The sequence below is a fragment of the Carcharodon carcharias genome, assembly GCF_017639515.1.
Source record: "Carcharodon carcharias isolate sCarCar2 chromosome 35 unlocalized genomic scaffold, sCarCar2.pri SUPER_35_unloc_7, whole genome shotgun sequence".
Taxonomy (NCBI): domain Eukaryota; kingdom Metazoa; phylum Chordata; class Chondrichthyes; order Lamniformes; family Lamnidae; genus Carcharodon; species Carcharodon carcharias.
The window spans coordinates 1,133,263-1,155,805 of NW_024470723.1; positions in this window are offsets into that span (position 1 = coordinate 1,133,263).

Here is a 22,543-nt window from a genome sequence, read left to right on the forward strand (position 1 = left end):
CCCCACAAATAGACTCATGGACTGGAACATGTGCACCCTACACATATACACACAAACACCCCCAAATAGACTCATGGACAGGAACGTGTGCACCCTACACAAAAACATACACACCCCCACAAATAGACTCATGGTCTGGAACATCGGCACCCTAAACATATGCACACACACTCCCACAAATAGACTCATGTACAGGAACATCTGCACCCTATACATTTACACGCACACCCCCTCAAATAGACTCATGGAAAGGATCATCTGCTCCCATACATATACAAACACACCAACCCAAATTGACACATGTACAGGAATATCGGCACCCTACACTTATACACACACACCCCCCCCCAAATAGACTCATGGACAGGAACATTGGCAAGTTAAACATTTACACACACATCCCAACAAATAGACTCATGGAGAGGAACATCTGCACCCTACACATACACACACACAACCCCACAAATAGACTCATGTTCAGCAACATCTGCAACTACACATATACACACACACACACCCAAATAGACTCATGGACAAGAAAATTTGCTCCCTACACATACACACACACACACCCGCAAATAGACTCATGGAAAGGAACATGTGCACCCTACACTTATACACACACAACCCCCCCAAATAGACTCACAGACAGGAATATCGGTACCGTACACTTAGACACACACACTTCCACAAATAGACTCATGGACAGCAACATCTGCACCCGGAACATATAGATATTCACTCCCAAAAATAGACTCATGGACAGGAACATCTGCACCCTACACATATACACACAAACCCCCACAAATAGACTCATTGACAGGAATGTCTGCACACTACACCTATACACACACACCCCCACAAATAGACTCATTGACAGGAAGATCTGCAAACTACACCTATACACACACACCCCCACAAATAGACTCATGGAAAGCAACATGTGCACCCTAAACATATAAACACACACACTCCAAATAGACTCATGGACAGGAACATCTGCACCCTACACATATACACACACACACCCCCAAATAGACTCATGTACAGGAATATCAGCACCCTACACATATACACACACAAACCCCCAAATAGACTCATGGACAGGAATATCGGCACCGTACACTTATACACACGCACCCCCCCAAATAGTCTCATGGACAGGAACATGTGCACCCTACACATATACACACACACACACCCCCACAAATAGACTCATGGACAGCAACATCTGCACCCGGTACATATAGTCATTCACTCCCAAAAATAGACTCATGGACAGGAACATATGCACCCTACACATATAGACACAAACCCCCACAAATAGAGTCATTGCCAGGAACGTCTGCACACTACACCAAGACACACACACCCCCACAAATAGACTCATTGACAGGAAGATCTGCAAACTACACCTATACACACACACCCCCACAAATAGACTCATGGAAAGCAACATGTGCACCCTACACTTATAAACACACACACCCCAAATAGACTCATGGACAGGAACATCTGCACCCTACACATATACACACACACACCCCCAAATAGACTCATGTACAGGAATATCAGCACCCTACACATATACACACACAAACCCCCAAATAGACTCTTGGACAGGAATATCGGCACCGTACACTTATACACACACACCCCCCCAAATAGTGTCATGGACAGGAACATGTGCACCCTACACATATACACACACACTCCCACAAAGAGACTCATGGACAGGAACATGTGCATCCTACACATATACACACACACCCCCCCAAATAGACTCATGTACAGGAACATGTGCACCCTACACATATACACACACACCCCCACAAATAGACTCATGGACAGGAACATCTGCACCCTACACATATACACGCACACCCCCTCAAATAGACTCATGGAAAGGAACATCTGCTCCCATACATATACAAACACACCAACCCAAATTGACACATGTACAGCAATATCGGCACCCTACACTTATACACACACATCCCCCCAAATAGACTCATGGACAGGAACATGTGCAAGTTAAACATATACACACACACCCCAACAAATAGACTCATGGACAGGAACATCTGCACCCTACACATACACACACACAACCCCACAAATAGACTCATGTACAGGAACATCTGCACTTACACATATACACACACACCCCCAAATAGACTCATGGACAGGAAAATGTGCTCCTTACACATATACACACACACACCCCGAAATAAACTCATGGAAAGGAACATGTGCACCCTACACATATACACACACACTCCCACAAATAGACTCATGGAAATGACATGATCACCCTACACATATACACACACTCCCCCAACAATAACCTCATGGACAGGAACATCTGCAACCTACACATATACACACACACACCCTCAAATAGACTCATGGACAGCAACATGTGCACCCTACACATATACACACACACCCGAACAAATAGACTCATGGACAGGAATATCAGTACCCTACACATATACACACAAACACACCCAAATAGACTCATGTACAGGAACATGTGCACCCTATACATATACACTCACACACCCACAAACAGACTGATGGACAGGAACATGTGCACCCTATACTTATACACACACACCCCCACAAATAGACTTATGGAAAGGAACATGTGCACCCTACACAGATACCCACACACCCCCACAAATAGACTCATGGACAGCAACATGTGCACCCTACACATATACACACACACCCCCACAAATCGACTCATGGTCAGGAACATCTGCACCCTACACATATACACACAGACCCCCACAAATAGACTCATGGACAGCAACATGTGCACCCTACACATATACAAACACACCCGAACAAATAAACTCATGGACAGGAATATCAGTACCCTACACATATACACACAAACACACCCAAATAGACTCATGTACAGGAACATGTGCACCCTATACATATACACTCACACACCCACAAACAGACTGATGGACAGGAACATGTGCACCCTACACTTATACACACACACCCCCACAAATAGACTCATGGACAGGAACATCTGCACCCTACACAGATACCCACACACCCCCACAAATAGACTCATGGACAGGAACATCTGCACCCTACACATATACACACACACACCCACTAAAAGACTCATTGACAGGAATATCTGCACCGTACACTTATACACACACACCCCCACAAATAGTCTCATGGACAGGAACATGTGCAATCTACAAATGTACGCACAAACCCCCATAAATAGACTCACGGACAGGAACATCTGCACCCTACACATATAACCACAGAAACCCCCAAATAGACTCATGTACAGGAATATCGGCACCGTACACTTATACACACACACCCACCCAAGATAGTCTCATGGAAAGGAACATGTGCACCCTACACATATACACACACACTCCCACAAAGAGACTCATGGACAGGAACATATGTACCCTACACAGATATACACACAACCCCACAAATAGACTCATGGACAGGAACATCTGGACCCTACACTTATACACACACACTTCCACAAATAGACTCATGGACAGGAAAATATGCACCCTACACATATATACACACACCCCCCCACAAATAGACTCATGTACAGGAACATGTGCACCCTACACATATACACACACACCCCCACAAATAGACTCAAGAACAGGAACATGTGCACCCTACACATATACACACAAACTCCCCCAAATAGACTCATGGACAGGAACATCGGCTCCCTACACTTATACACACACAAACCCCCTCAAATAGACTCATGGACAGGAACGTGTGCACCCTACACAAAAACATACACACCCCAACAAATAGACTCATGGAAAGGAACATCTGCTCCCATACATATACAAACACACGAACCCAAATTGACACATGTACAGGAATATCGGCACCCTACACTTAGACACACACACCCCCCCCAAATAGACTCATGGACAGGAACATCTGCACCTACACATATACACACACACACACCCAAATAGACTCATGGACAGGAAAATGTGCTCCCTACACATATACAGACACACACCCCCAAATAGACTCATGGAAAGGAACATGTGCACCCTACACATATGCACACACACTCCCACAAATAGACACATGGAAATGACATGATCACCCTACACATATACAAACACTTCCCAACAATAACCTCATGGACAGGAACATCTGCACCCTACACATATACACACACACCCCCCAAATAGACTCATGGACAGGAACATCTGCACCCTACACATATACACACACACCCCCAGAAATAGACTCATGGACAGCAACATGTGCACTCTACACATATACACACACACCCGAACAAATAGACTCATGTACAGGAAAATCAGCACCCTACACATATGCACACAAACACCCCCAAATAGACTCACAGACAGGAATTTCGGCACCGTACACTTATACACACACACACCCCCAAATAGTCTCATGGACAGGAACATCTGCAACCTACACATATATACACACACAACCACAAATAGACTCATGGACAGGAATATCGGCACAGTACACATATACACACAAACCTTCCGCAAATATTCTCATGGACAGGAACATGTGCACCCTACGCTTATACACACACACCCCCACAAATAGACTCATCGACCGGCACATCTGCACCTACACATATAAAACCACAGCCCCACAAATAGACTCATGGACAGGAACATGTGCACCCTACACATATAAGCACACACACCCCCAAATAGACTCATGGACAGGAACATCTGCACCCTACACAGATACCCACGCACCCCCACAAATAGACTCATGGACAGGAACATCGGCACCCTACATATACACACACACACCCACAAATGCTCATCGACAGGATAATGTGCACCCTACACTTATACACACACATAAGCGCACAAATAGACTCATAGACAGGAACATGTGCACCCTACACATATATCCATAAACCCCCACAAATAGACTCATATGAAGGAACATGTGCACCCTACACATATACACACATACTTTCCCCAAATAGACTCATGGACAGGAACATCTGCACCCCACACATATACACACAAAGACCACCAAATAGACTCTTGGACAGGAACATTTGCACCCTAAACCTATACGGACACACACCCCCACAAATAGACTCTTGGACAGGAACATTTGCACCCTAAACCTATACGGACACACACTCACAAATAGACTCATGGAAAGGAACATCGGCACCCTACACATATACACACACACCCCCACAAATAGTCTCATGGACAGGAACATGTGCACCCTACACATATACACAAACACTCCCACAAAGAGAATCATGGACAGGAACATCTGCACCCTACATATTTACGCACATACCCCCACAAATAGACTCATGGACAGGAACATGTGCACCCTGCAGATATACACTCACACCCCCACAAATAGCCTCATGAACAGGAATATCGGCACCCTACACTTATACACACACACTCCCACTGATAGACTGATGGATAGGACGTGATCACCCTACACATATACACACACACCCCCACAAATAGACTAATGGACAGGAACATGTGCACCCTACACATTTACACACATACCCCCACAATTAGACTCATGGACCGGAACATGAGCACCCTACACTTCTTCACACACACCCCCACAAATAGACCCATGGACAGGAACATCTGCACCCTACACATATACACACACACACTCACAAATAGACTCATGGACAGCAACATGTGCACCCTACATATATACACACACACTCCCACAAATAGACTCATGGACAGCAACATGTGCACCCTACACATATACACACACACCCCCACAAATAGACTCAGGGACAGCAAAATGTGCACCCTACACATATACACACACACCCCCACAAATAGACCCATGAGCAGGAAAATCTACACCCTAAACATATACACAAACACACCCCCAAATAGACTCATGGACAGGAACATGTGCACCCTACACATATACACAAACACTCCCACAAAGAGACTCATGGACAGGAACATCTGCACCCTACATATTTACGCACATACCCCCACAAATAGACTCATGGACAGGAACATGTGCACCCTGCGATTTACACACACACCCCCACAAATAGCCTCATGAACGGAATATCGGCACCCTACACTTATACACACACACTCCCACTGATAGACTGATGGAAAGGACATGATCACCCTACACATTTACACACACACCCCCACAAAGAGAGTAATGGACAGGAACATGTGCACCCTACACATTTACACACATACCCCCATAATTAGACTCATGGACCGGAACATGAGCACCCTACACTTCTTCACACACACCCCCACAAATAGACCGATGGACAGGAACATCTGCACCCTACACATATACACACACACACTCACAAATAGACTCATGGACAGCAACATGTGCACCCTACACATATACACACACACCCCCACAAATAGACTCATGGACAGCAACATGTGCACCCTACACATATACACACACACCCCCACAAATAGATTCATATGAAGGAACATGTGCACCCTACACATATACACACATACTTTCCCCAAATAGACTCATGGACAGGAACATCTGCACCCCACACATATACACACAAAGACCACCAAATAGACTCTTGGACAGGAACATTTGCACCCTAAACCTATACGGACACACCCCCCCACAAATAGACTCTTGGACAGGAACATTTGCACCCTAAACCTATACGGACACACACTCACAAATAGACTCATGGAAAGGAACATCGGCACCCTACACATATACACACACACCCCCCAAATAGTCTCATGGACAGGAACATGTGCACCCTACACATATACACAAACACTCACACAAAGAGAATCATGGACAGGAACATCTGCACCCTACATATTTACGCACATACCCCCACAAATAGACTCATGGACAGGAACATGTGCACCCTGCAGATATACACTCACACCCCCACAAATAGCCTCATGAACAGGAATATCGGCACCCTACACTTATACACACACACTCCCACTGATAGACTGATGGATAGGACGTGATCACCCTACACATATACACACACACCCCCACAAATAGACTAATGGACAGGAACATGTGCACCCTACACATTTACACACATACCCCCACAATTAGACTCATGGACCGGAACATGAGCACCCTACACTTCTTCACACACACCCCCACAAATAGACCCATGGACAGGAACATCTGCACCCTACACATATACACACACACACTCACAAATAGACTCATGGACAGCAACATGTGCACCCTACATATATACACACACACTCCCACAAATAGACTCATGGACAGCAACATGTGCACCCTACACATATACACACACACCCCCACAAATAGACTCAGGGACAGCAAAATGTGCACCCTACACATATACACACACACCCCCACAAATAGACCCATGAGCAGGAAAATCTACACCCTAAACATATACACAAACACACCCCCAAATAGACTCATGGACAGGAACATGTGCACCCTACACATATACACAAACACTCCCACAAAGAGACTCATGGACAGGAACATCTGCACCCTACATATTTACGCACATACCCCCACAAATAGACTCATGGACAGGAACATGTGCACCCTGCGATTTACACACACACCCCCACAAATAGCCTCATGAACAGGAATATCGGCACCCTACACTTATACACACACACTCCCACTGATAGACTGATGGAAAGGACATGATCACCCTACACATTTACACACACACCCCCACAAAGAGAGTAATGGACAGGAACATGTGCACCCTACACATTTACACACATACCCCCATAATTAGACTCATGGACCGGAACATGAGCACCCTACACTTCTTCACACACACCCCCACAAATAGACCCATGGACAGGAACATCTGCACCCTACACATATACACACACACACTCACAAATAGACTCATGGACAGCAACATGTGCACCCTACACATATACACACACACCCCCACAAATAGACTCATGGACAGCAACATGTGCACCCTACACATATACACACACACCCCCACAAATAGATTCATGAGCAGGAAAATCTGCACCCTAAACATATACACACACTTCCCCACAAATACACTCATGGACAGCAACATGAGCACCCTACACATATACACACACACCCCCACAAATAACCTCATGGACAGGATCATCTGCAACCTACACTTATACACACACAAAAACATCAATAGACTCATGGACAGGAACATGTGCACCCTACACATATACACACACACCCCCACAAATAGACTCATGGACAGGAACATCTGCACCCTACACATATACAAACACAACCCCACAAATACACTCATGGACAGGAATATCAGCACCCTACACATATACACACACAAACCCCCAAATACACTCATGGACAGGAACATGTGCACCCTACACATATACACAAACACTCCCACAAAGAGACTCATGGACAGGAACATCTGCACCCTACATATTTACGCACATACCCCCACAAATAGACTCATGGCAGGAACATCTGCACCCTACACATATACACACAAACCCCCACAAATAGATTCATGAGCAGGAAAATCTGCACCCTAAACATATACACACACTTCCCCACAAATACACTCATGGACAGGAACATGAGCACCCTACACATAAGCACACACACCCCCACAAATAACCTCATGGACAGGATCATCTGCAACCTACACTTATACACACACAAAAACATCAATAGACTCATGGACAGGAACATGTGCACCCTACACATATACACACACACCCCCACAAATAGACTCATGGACAATAACATCTGCACCCTACACATATACACACACAACCCCCCAAATACACTCATGGACAGGAATATCAGCACTACACATATACACACACAAACCCCCAAATACACTCATGGACAGGAACATGTGCACCCTACACATATACACAAACGCTCCCACAAAGAGACTCATGGACAGGAACATCTGCATCCTACATATTTACGCACATACCCCCACAAATAGACTCATGGCAGGAACATCTGCACCCTACACATATACACACACACCCCCCCAAATAGACTCATGGACAGGAACATGTGCACCCTGCAGACATACACACACACCCCCACAAATAGCCTCATGAACAGGAATATCGGCACCCTACACTTATACACACACACTCCCACTGATAGACTGATGGAAAGGACATGATCACCCTACACATATACACACACACCCCCACAAAGAGACTCATGGACAGGAACATGTGCACCCTACACATTTACACACATACCCCCACAATTAGACTCATGGACAGGAACATGAGCACCCTACACTTCTACACACACACTCCCACCAATAGACCCATGGAGAGGAACATCTACACCCTACACATATACACACACACACTCACAAATAGACTCATGGACAGCAACATGTGCACCCTACATATATACACACACACCCCCACAAATAGACTCAGGGACAGGAACATGTGCACCCTACACATATACACACACACACCCACAAATAGACTCATGTACAGGAACATGTGCACCCTACTCATATAAACACACCCCCACAAATAGACTCAGGGACAGGAACATGTGCACCCTACACATATACACACATACCCCCCCCCAAATAGACTCATGGACAGGAACATGTGCACCCTACACATATACACACACACACACCCACAAATAGACTCATGTACAGCAACATGTGCACCCTACACATATACACATACACCCCCCCAAAAAAGACTCAGGGACAGGAACATGTACACCCTACACATATACACAAATACCCCCCCCCAAATAGACTCATGGACAGGAACATGTGCACCCTACACATATGCACACACACTCCCAAAAATAGACTCATGGAGAGGAACATGTGCATCCTACACTTATACACACACACCCCCACAAATAGACTCTTGGACAGGAACATCTGCACGCTACACCTATACACACACACCCCCACAAATAGACTCATGGACAGGAACATCTGCACCCTACACATATACACACACACCCCCACAAATAGACTCATGGACAGCAACATGTGCACCCTGCAGACATACACCCTACACATATACACATATGCACCCTACACATATACACACACACCCGAACAAATAGACTCATGGACAGGAATATCAGTACCCTACACATATACACTCCCAAATATACTCATGTACAGGAACATATGCACCCTATACATATACACACACACACCCACAAACAGACTGATGGACAGGAACATGTGCACCCTACACTTATACACACACACACCCACAAATAGACTCATGGAAAGGAACATGTGCACCTTACACAGATACCCACACACCCCCACAAATAGACTCATGGACAGGAACATCTGCACCCTACACATATACACACACACCCCCACAAATAGACTCATGTACAGGAATATCAGCACCCTACACATATACACACAAACACCCACTAAAAGACTCATTAACAGGAATATCCGCACCGTACACTTATACACACACACCCCCACAAATAGTCTCATGGACAGGAACATGTGCAATCTACAAATGTACGCACAAACCCCCATAAATAGACACATGGACAGGAACATCTGCACCCTACACATATAACCACACAAACCCCCAAATAGACTCATGTACAGGAATATCGGCACCCTACACATATACACACACAAACCCCCAAATAGACTCATGGACAGGAATATCGGCACCGTACACTTATACAAACACAACCCCCCAAAATAGTCTCATGGACAGGAACGTGTGCACCCTACACATATACACACACACTCCCACAAAGAGACTCATGGACAGGAACATGTGCACCCTACACTTATACACATACAGCCCCACAAATAGACCCATGGACAGGAACATCTGGACCCTACACTTATACACACACACTTCCACAAATAGACTCATGGACAGGAAAATATGCACCCTACACATATACACACACACACACCCACAAATAGATTCATGGACAGTAATATCTGCACCCTACACATATACACACAAACCCCCTCAAATGGACTCATGGATAGGAACGTGTGCACCCTACACAAAAACACACTAACCCCCACAAATAGACTCATGGACAGGAACATCTGCTCCCATACATATACAAACACACGAACCCAAATTGACACATGTACAGGAATATCGGCACCCTACACTTATACACACACACCCCCCCCAAATAGACTCATGGACAGGAACATGTGCAAGTTAAACATATACACACACACCCCCAAATAGACTCACGGACTGTAACATGTGCACCCTACATATATACACACACACTCCCACAAATAGACTCATGGAAATGACATGATCACCCTACACATATACATACACTCCCCCAACAATAACCTCATGGACAGGAACATCTGCACCCTACACATATACACACACACCCCCCAAATAGACTCATGGACAGGAACATCTGCACCCTACACTTATACACAGACAGCCCCACAAATAGACCCATGGACAGGAACATCTGCACCATACACATATACACATACACACCCACAAATAGACTCACGGACTGCAACATGTGCACCCTACATATATACACACACACTCCCACAAATAGACTCATGGACAGCAACATGTGCACCCTACACATATACACATACACCCCCCCCAAATAGACTCAGGGACAGGAACATGTGCATCCTACACATATACACACATACCCCCCCCAAATAGACTCATGGACAGGAACATGTGCACCCTACACATATACACACACACACCCACAAATAGACTCATGGACAGGAACATGTGCACCCTACACATATACACACACAACCCCACAAATAACCTCATGGACAGGAACATCTGCAACCTACACTTATACACACACAAACCCCCAAATAGACTCATGGACAGGAATATCGGCACCGTACACTTATACACACACACTCCCCCAAATAGTCTCATGGACAGGAACATGTGCACCCTACATATTTACGCACATACCCCCACAAATAGACTCATGGCAGGAACAGCTGCACCCTACACATATACACACACACCCCCCCAAATAGACTCATGGACAGGAATATCGGCACCCTACACTTATAAACACACACTCCCACAAATAGACTGATAGAAAGGACATGATCACCCTACACATATACACACACACCCCCACAATTAGACTCATGGACAGGAACATGAGCACCCTACACATATACACACACACCCCCACAAATAGACTCATGGACAGGAACATGAGCACCCTACACTTCTACACACACACCCCCACCAATAGACCCATGGACAGAAACATTTGCACGCTACACATTTACACACACACACTCACAAATAGACTCATGGACAGCAACATGTGCACCCTACATATATACACACACACTCCCACAAATAGACTCATGGACAGGAACATGTGCACCCTACACTTATACACATACAGCCCCACAAATAGACCCATGGACAGGAACATCTGCACCATACACATATACACACACACACCCACAAATAGACTCATGTACAGGAACATGTGCACCCTACACATATACACACACATCCCCCAAATAGATTCTTGTACAGGAATATCGGCACCCTACACATATACACACACACCCCCCCAAATAGACTCATGGAAAGCAACATTTGCAACCTACACATATACACACACACTCCCACAAACAGACTCATGGACAGGAACATGTGCACCCTACTCTTATACACACACACTTCCACAAATAGACTCATGGACAGGAACATATGCTACCTACACATATACACACACACACCCCCCCACAAATTGACTCATAGACAGGAACATCTGCACCCGGAACATATAGACATTCACTCCCAAAAATACACTCATGGACAGGAACATGTGTACCCTACACATATACACACAAACCCCCAAATAGACTCATGTACAGGAACATGTGCATGCTATACATATACGCACACACACCCACAAACAGACTCATGGACAGGAACATGTGCACCCTACACTTATACACACACACCCCAACAAATAGACTCATGGACAGGAACATGTGCACCCCACACTTATACACACACACCCCACAAATAGACTCATGGACAGGAACATCTGCACCCTACACATATACACATTCACACCCCCAAATAGACTCATGTACAGGAATATCAGCACCCTACACCTATGCACGCACACACACCCTATTAGACTCATGGACAGGAATATCGGCACCGTACACTTATACACACACACTCCCACTGATAGACTGATGGAAAGGACATGATCACCCTACACATTTACACACACACCCCCACAAAGAGAGTAATGGACAGGAACATGTGCACCCTACACATTTACACACATACCCCCATAATTAGACTCATGGACCGGAACATGAGCACCCTACACTTCTTCACACACACCCCCACAAATAGACCCATGGACAGGAACATCTGCACCCTACACATATACACACACACACTCACAAATAGACTCATGGACAGCAACATGTGCACCCTACACATATACACACACACCCCCACAAATAGACTCATGGACAGCAACATGTGCACCCTACACATATACACACACACCCCCACAAATAGATTCATGAGCAGGAAAATCTGCACCCTAAACATATACACACACTTCCCCACAAATACACTCATGGACAGCAACATGAGCACCCTACACATATACACACACACCCCCACAAATAACCTCATGGACAGGATCATCTGCAACCTACACTTATACACACACAAAAACATCAATAGACTCATGGACAGGAACATGTGCACCCTACACATATACACACACACCCCCACAAATAGACTCATGGACAGGAACATCTGCACCCTACACATATACAAACACAACCCCACAAATACACTCATGGACAGGAATATCAGCACCCTACACATATACACACACAAACCCCCAAATACACTCATGGACAGGAACATGTGCACCCTACACATATACACAAACACTCCCACAAAGAGACTCATGGACAGGAACATCTGCACCCTACATATTTACGCACATACCCCCACAAATAGACTCATGGCAGGAACATCTGCACCCTACACATATACACACAAACCCCCACAAATAGATTCATGAGCAGGAAAATCTGCACCCTAAACATATACACACACTTCCCCACAAATACACTCATGGACAGGAACATGAGCACCCTACACATAAGCACACACACCCCCACAAATAACCTCATGGACAGGATCATCTGCAACCTACACTTATACACACACAAAAACATCAATAGACTCATGGACAGGAACATGTGCACCCTACACATATACACACACACCCCCACAAATAGACTCATGGACAATAACATCTGCACCCTACACATATACACACACAACCCCCCAAATACACTCATGGACAGGAATATCAGCACTACACATATACACACACAAACCCCCAAATACACTCATGGACAGGAACATGTGCACCCTACACATATACACAAACGCTCCCACAAAGAGACTCATGGACAGGAACATCTGCATCCTACATATTTACGCACATACCCCCACAAATAGACTCATGGCAGGAACATCTGCACCCTACACATATACACACACACCCCCCCAAATAGACTCATGGACAGGAACATGTGCACCCTGCAGACATACACACACACCCCCACAAATAGCCTCATGAACAGGAATATCGGCACCCTACACTTATACACACACACTCCCACTGATAGACTGATGGAAAGGACATGATCACCCTACACATATACACACACACCCCCACAAAGAGACTCATGGACAGGAACATGTGCACCCTACACATTTACACACATACCCCCACAATTAGACTCATGGACAGGAACATGAGCACCCTACACTTCTACACACACACTCCCACCAATAGACCCATGGAGAGGAACATCTACACCCTACACATATACACACACACACTCACAAATAGACTCATGGACAGCAACATGTGCACCCTACATATATACACACACACCCCCACAAATAGACTCAGGGACAGGAACATGTGCACCCTACACATATACACACACACACCCACAAATAGACTCATGTACAGGAACATGTGCACCCTACTCATATAAACACACCCCCACAAATAGACTCAGGGACAGGAACATGTGCACCCTACACATATACACACATACCCCCCCCCAAATAGACTCATGGACAGGAACATGTGCACCCTACACATATACACACACACACACCCACAAATAGACTCATGTACAGCAACATGTGCACCCTACACATATACACATACACCCCCCCAAAAAAGACTCAGGGACAGGAACATGTACACCCTACACATATACACAAATACCCCCCCCCAAATAGACTCATGGACAGGAACATGTGCACCCTACACATATGCACACACACTCCCAAAAATAGACTCATGGAGAGGAACATGTGCATCCTACACTTATACACACACACCCCCACAAATAGACTCTTGGACAGGAACATCTGCACGCTACACCTATACACACACACCCCCACAAATAGACTCATGGACAGGAACATCTGCACCCTACACATATACACACACACCCCCACAAATAGACTCATGGACAGCAACATGTGCACCCTGCAGACATACACCCTACACATATACACATATGCACCCTACACATATACACACACACCCGAACAAATAGACTCATGGACAGGAATATCAGTACCCTACACATATACACTCCCAAATATACTCATGTACAGGAACATATGCACCCTATACATATACACACACACACCCACAAACAGACTGATGGACAGGAACATGTGCACCCTACACTTATACACACACACACCCACAAATAGACTCATGGAAAGGAACATGTGCACCTTACACAGATACCCACACACCCCCACAAATAGACTCATGGACAGGAACATCTGCACCCTACACATATACACACACACCCCCACAAATAGACTCATGTACAGGAATATCAGCACCCTACACATATACACACAAACACCCACTAAAAGACTCATTAACAGGAATATCCGCACCGTACACTTATACACACACACCCCCACAAATAGTCTCATGGACAGGAACATGTGCAATCTACAAATGTACGCACAAACCCCCATAAATAGACACATGGACAGGAACATCTGCACCCTACACATATAACCACACAAACCCCCAAATAGACTCATGTACAGGAATATCGGCACCCTACACATATACACACACAAACCCCCAAATAGACTCATGGACAGGAATATCGGCACCGTACACTTATACAAACACAACCCCCCAAAATAGTCTCATGGACAGGAACGTGTGCACCCTACACATATACACACACACTCCCACAAAGAGACTCATGGACAGGAACATGTGCACCCTACACTTATACACATACAGCCCCACAAATAGACCCATGGACAGGAACATCTGGACCCTACACTTATACACACACACTTCCACAAATAGACTCATGGACAGGAAAATATGCACCCTACACATATACACACACACACACCCACAAATAGATTCATGGACAGTAATATCTGCACCCTACACATATACACACAAACCCCCTCAAATGGACTCATGGATAGGAACGTGTGCACCCTACACAAAAACACACTAACCCCCACAAATAGACTCATGGACAGGAACATCTGCTCCCATACATATACAAACACACGAACCCAAATTGACACATGTACAGGAATATCGGCACCCTACACTTATACACACACACCCCCCCCAAATAGACTCATGGACAGGAACATGTGCAAGTTAAACATATACACACACACCCCCAAATAGACTCACGGACTGTAACATGTGCACCCTACATATATACACACACACTCCCACAAATAGACTCATGGAAATGACATGATCACCCTACACATATACATACACTCCCCCAACAATAACCTCATGGACAGGAACATCTGCACCCTACACATATACACACACACCCCCCAAATAGACTCATGGACAGGAACATCTGCACCCTACACTTATACACAGACAGCCCCACAAATAGACCCATGGACAGGAACATCTGCACCATACACATATACACATACACACCCACAAATAGACTCACGGACTGCAACATGTGCACCCTACATATATACACACACACTCCCACAAATAGACTCATGGACAGCAACATGTGCACCCTACACATATACACATACACCCCCCCCAAATAGACTCAGGGACAGGAACATGTGCATCCTACACATATACACACATACCCCCCCCAAATAGACTCATGGACAGGAACATGTGCACCCTACACATATACACACACACACCCACAAATAGACTCATGGACAGGAACATGTGCACCCTACACATATACACACACAACCCCACAAATAACCTCATGGACAGGAACATCTGCAACCTACACTTATACACACACAAACCCCCAAATAGACTCATGGACAGGAATATCGGCACCGTACACTTATACACACACACTCCCCCAAATAGTCTCATGGACAGGAACATGTGCACCCTACATATTTACGCACATACCCCCACAAATAGACTCATGGCAGGAACAGCTGCACCCTACACATATACACACACACCCCCCCAAATAGACTCATGGACAGGAATATCGGCACCCTACACTTATAAACACACACTCCCACAAATAGACTGATAGAAAGGACATGATCACCCTACACATATACACACACACCCCCACAATTAGACTCATGGACAGGAACATGAGCACCCTACACATATACACACACACCCCCACAAATAGACTCATGGACAGGAACATGAGCACCCTACACTTCTACACACACACCCCCACCAATAGACCCATGGACAGAAACATTTGCACGCTACACATTTACACACACACACTCACAAATAGACTCATGGACAGCAACATGTGCACCCTACATATATACACACACACTCCCACAAATAGACTCATGGACAGGAACATGTGCACCCTACACTTATACACATACAGCCCCACAAATAGACCCATGGACAGGAACATCTGCACCATACACATATACACACACACACCCACAAATAGACTCATGTACAGGAACATGTGCACCCTACACATATACACACACATCCCCCAAATAGATTCTTGTACAGGAATATCGGCACCCTACACATATACACACACACCCCCCCAAATAGACTCATGGAAAGCAACATTTGCAACCTACACATATACACACACACTCCCACAAACAGACTCATGGACAGGAACATGTGCACCCTACTCTTATACACACACACTTCCACAAATAGACTCATGGACAGGAACATATGCTACCTACACATATACACACACACACCCCCCCACAAATTGACTCATAGACAGGAACATCTGCACCCGGAACATATAGACATTCACTCCCAAAAATACACTCATGGACAGGAACATGTGTACCCTACACATATACACACAAACCCCCAAATAGACTCATGTACAGGAACATGTGCATGCTATACATATACGCACACACACCCACAAACAGACTCATGGACAGGAACATGTGCACCCTACACTTATACACACACACCCCAACAAATAGACTCATGGACAGGAACATGTGCACCCCACACTTATACACACACACCCCACAAATAGACTCATGGACAGGAACATCTGCACCCTACACATATACACATTCACACCCCCAAATAGACTCATGTACAGGAATATCAGCACCCTACACCTATGCACGCACACACACCCTATTAGACTCATGGACAGGAATATCGGCACCGTACACTTATACACACACACTCCCACTGATAGACTGATGGAAAGGACATGATCACCCTACACATTTACACACACACCCCCACAAAGAGAGTAATGGACAGGAACATGTGCACCCTACACATATACACACATACCCCCATAATTAGACTCATGGACCGGAACATGAGCACCCTACACTTCTTCACACACACCCCCACAAATAGACCCATGGACAGGAACATCTGCACCCTACACATATACACACACACACTCACAAATAGACTCATGGACAGCAACATGTGCACCCTACACATATACACACACACCCCCACAAATAGACTCATGGACAGCAACATGTGCACCCTACACATATACACACACACCCCCACAAATAGATTCATGAGCAGGAAAATCTGCACCCTAAACATATACACACACCTCCCCACAAATACACTCATGGACAGCAACATGAGCACCCTACACATATACACACACACCCCCACAAATAACCTCATGGACAGGATCATCTGCAACCTACACTTATACACACACAAAAACATCAATAGACTCATGGACAGGAACATGTGCACCCTACACATATACACACACACCCCCACAAATAGACTCATGGACAGGAACATCTGCACCCTACACATATACAAACACAACCCCACAAATACACTCATGGACAGGAATATCAGCACCCTACACATATACACACACAAACCCCCAAATACACTCATGGACAGGAACATGTGCACCCTACACATATACACAAACACTCCCACAAAGAGACTCATGGACAGGAACATCTGCACCCTACATATTTACGCACATACCCCCACAAATAGACTCATGGCAGGAACATCTGCACCCTACACATATACACACAAACCCCCACAAATAGATTCATGAGCAGGAAAATCTGCACCCTAAACATATACACACACTTCCCCACAAATACACTCATGGACAGGAACATGAGCACCCTACACATAAGCACACACACCCCCACAAATAACCTCATGGACAGGATCATCTGCAACCTACACTTATACACACACAAAAACATCAATAGACTCATGGACAGGAACATGTGCACCCTACACATATACACACACACCCCCACAAATAGACTCATGGACAATAACATCTGCACCCTACACATATACACACACAACCCCCCAAATACACTCATGGACAGGAATATCAGCACTACACATATACACACACAAACCCCCAAATACACTCATGGACAGGAACATGTGCACCCTACACATATACACAAACGCTCCCACAAAGAGACTCATGGACAGGAACATCTGCATCCTACATATTTACGCACATACCCCCACAAATAGACTCATGGCAGGAACATCTGCACCCTACACATATACACACACACCCCCCCAAATAGACTCATGGACAGGAACATGTGCACCCTGCAGACATACACACACACCCCCACAAATAGCCTCATGAACAGGAATATCGGCACCCTACACTTATACACACACACTCCCACTGATAGACTGATGGAAAGGACATGATCACCCTACACATATACACACACACCCCCACAAAGAGACTCATGGACAGGAACATGTGCACCCTACACATTTACACACATACCCCCACAATTAGACTCATGGACAGGAACATGAGCACCCTACACTTCTACACACACACTCCCACCAATAGACCCATGGAGAGGAACATCTACACCCTACACATATACACACACACACTCACAAATAGACTCATGGACAGCAACATGTGCACCCTACATATATACACACACACCCCCACAAATAGACTCAGGGACAGGAACATGTGCACCCTACACATATACACACACACACCCACAAATAGACTCATGTACAGGAACATGTGCACCCTACTCATATAAACACACCCCCACAAATAGACTCAGGGACAGGAACATGTGCACCCTACACATATACACACATACCCCCCCCCAAATAGACTCATGGACAGGAACATGTGCACCCTACACATATACACACACACACACCCACAAATAGACTCATGTACAGCAACATGTGCACCCTACACATATACACATACACCCCCCCAAAAAAGACTCAGGGACAGGAACATGTACACCCTACACATATACACAAATACCCCCCCCCAAATAGACTCATGGACAGGAACATGTGCACCCTACACATATGCACACACACTCCCAAAAATAGACTCATGGAGAGGAACATGTGCATCCTACACTTATACACACACACCCCCACAAATAGACTCTTGGACAGGAACATCTGCACGCTACACCTATACACACACACCCCCACAAATAGACTCATGGACAGGAACATCTGCACCCTACACATATACACACACACCCCCACAAATAGACTCATGGACAGCAACATGTGCACCCTGCAGACATACACCCTACACATATACACATATGCACCCTACACATATACACACACACCCGAACAAATAGACTCATGGACAGGAATATCAGTACCCTACACATATACACTCCCAAATATACTCATGTACAGGAACATATGCACCCTATACATATACACACACACACCCACAAACAGACTGATGGACAGGAACATGTGCACCCTACACTTATACACACACACACCCACAAATAGACTCATGGAAAGGAACATGTGCACCTTACACAGATACCCACACACCCCCACAAATAGACTCATGGACAGGAACATCTGCACCCTACACATATACACACACACCCCCACAAATAGACTCATGTACAGGAATATCAGCACCCTACACATATACACACAAACACCCACTAAAAGACTCATTAACAGGAATATCCGCACCGTACACTTATACACACACACCCCCACAAATAGTCTCATGGACAGGAACATGTGCAATCTACAAATGTACGCACAAACCCCCATAAATAGACACATGGACAGGAACATCTGCACCCTACACATATAACCACACAAACCCCCAAATAGACTCATGTACAGGAATATCGGCACCCTACACATATACACACACAAACCCCCAAATAGACTCATGGACAGGAATATCGGCACCGTACACTTATACAAACACAACCCCCCAAAATAGTCTCATGGACAGGAACGTGTGCACCCTACACATATACACACACACTCCCACAAAGAGACTCATGGACAGGAACATGTGCACCCTACACTTATACACATACAGCCCCACAAATAGACCCATGGACAGGAACATCTGGACCCTACACTTATACACACACACTTCCACAAATAGACTCATGGACAGGAAAATATGCACCCTACACATATACACACACACACACCCACAAATAGATTCATGGACAGTAATATCTGCACCCTACACATATACACACAAACCCCCTCAAATGGACTCATGGATAGGAACGTGTGCACCCTACACAAAAACACACTAACCCCCACAAATAGACTCATGGACAGGAACATCTGCTCCCATACATATACAAACACACGAACCCAAATTGACACATGTACAGGAATATCGGCACCCTACACTTATACACACACACCCCCCCCAAATAGACTCATGGACAGGAACATGTGCAAGTTAAACATATACACACACACCCCCAAATAGACTCACGGACTGTAACATGTGCACCCTACATATATACACACACACTCCCACAAATAGACTCATGGAAATGACATGATCACCCTACACATATACATACACTCCCCCAACAATAACCTCATGGACAGGAACATCTGCACCCTACACATATACACACACACCCCC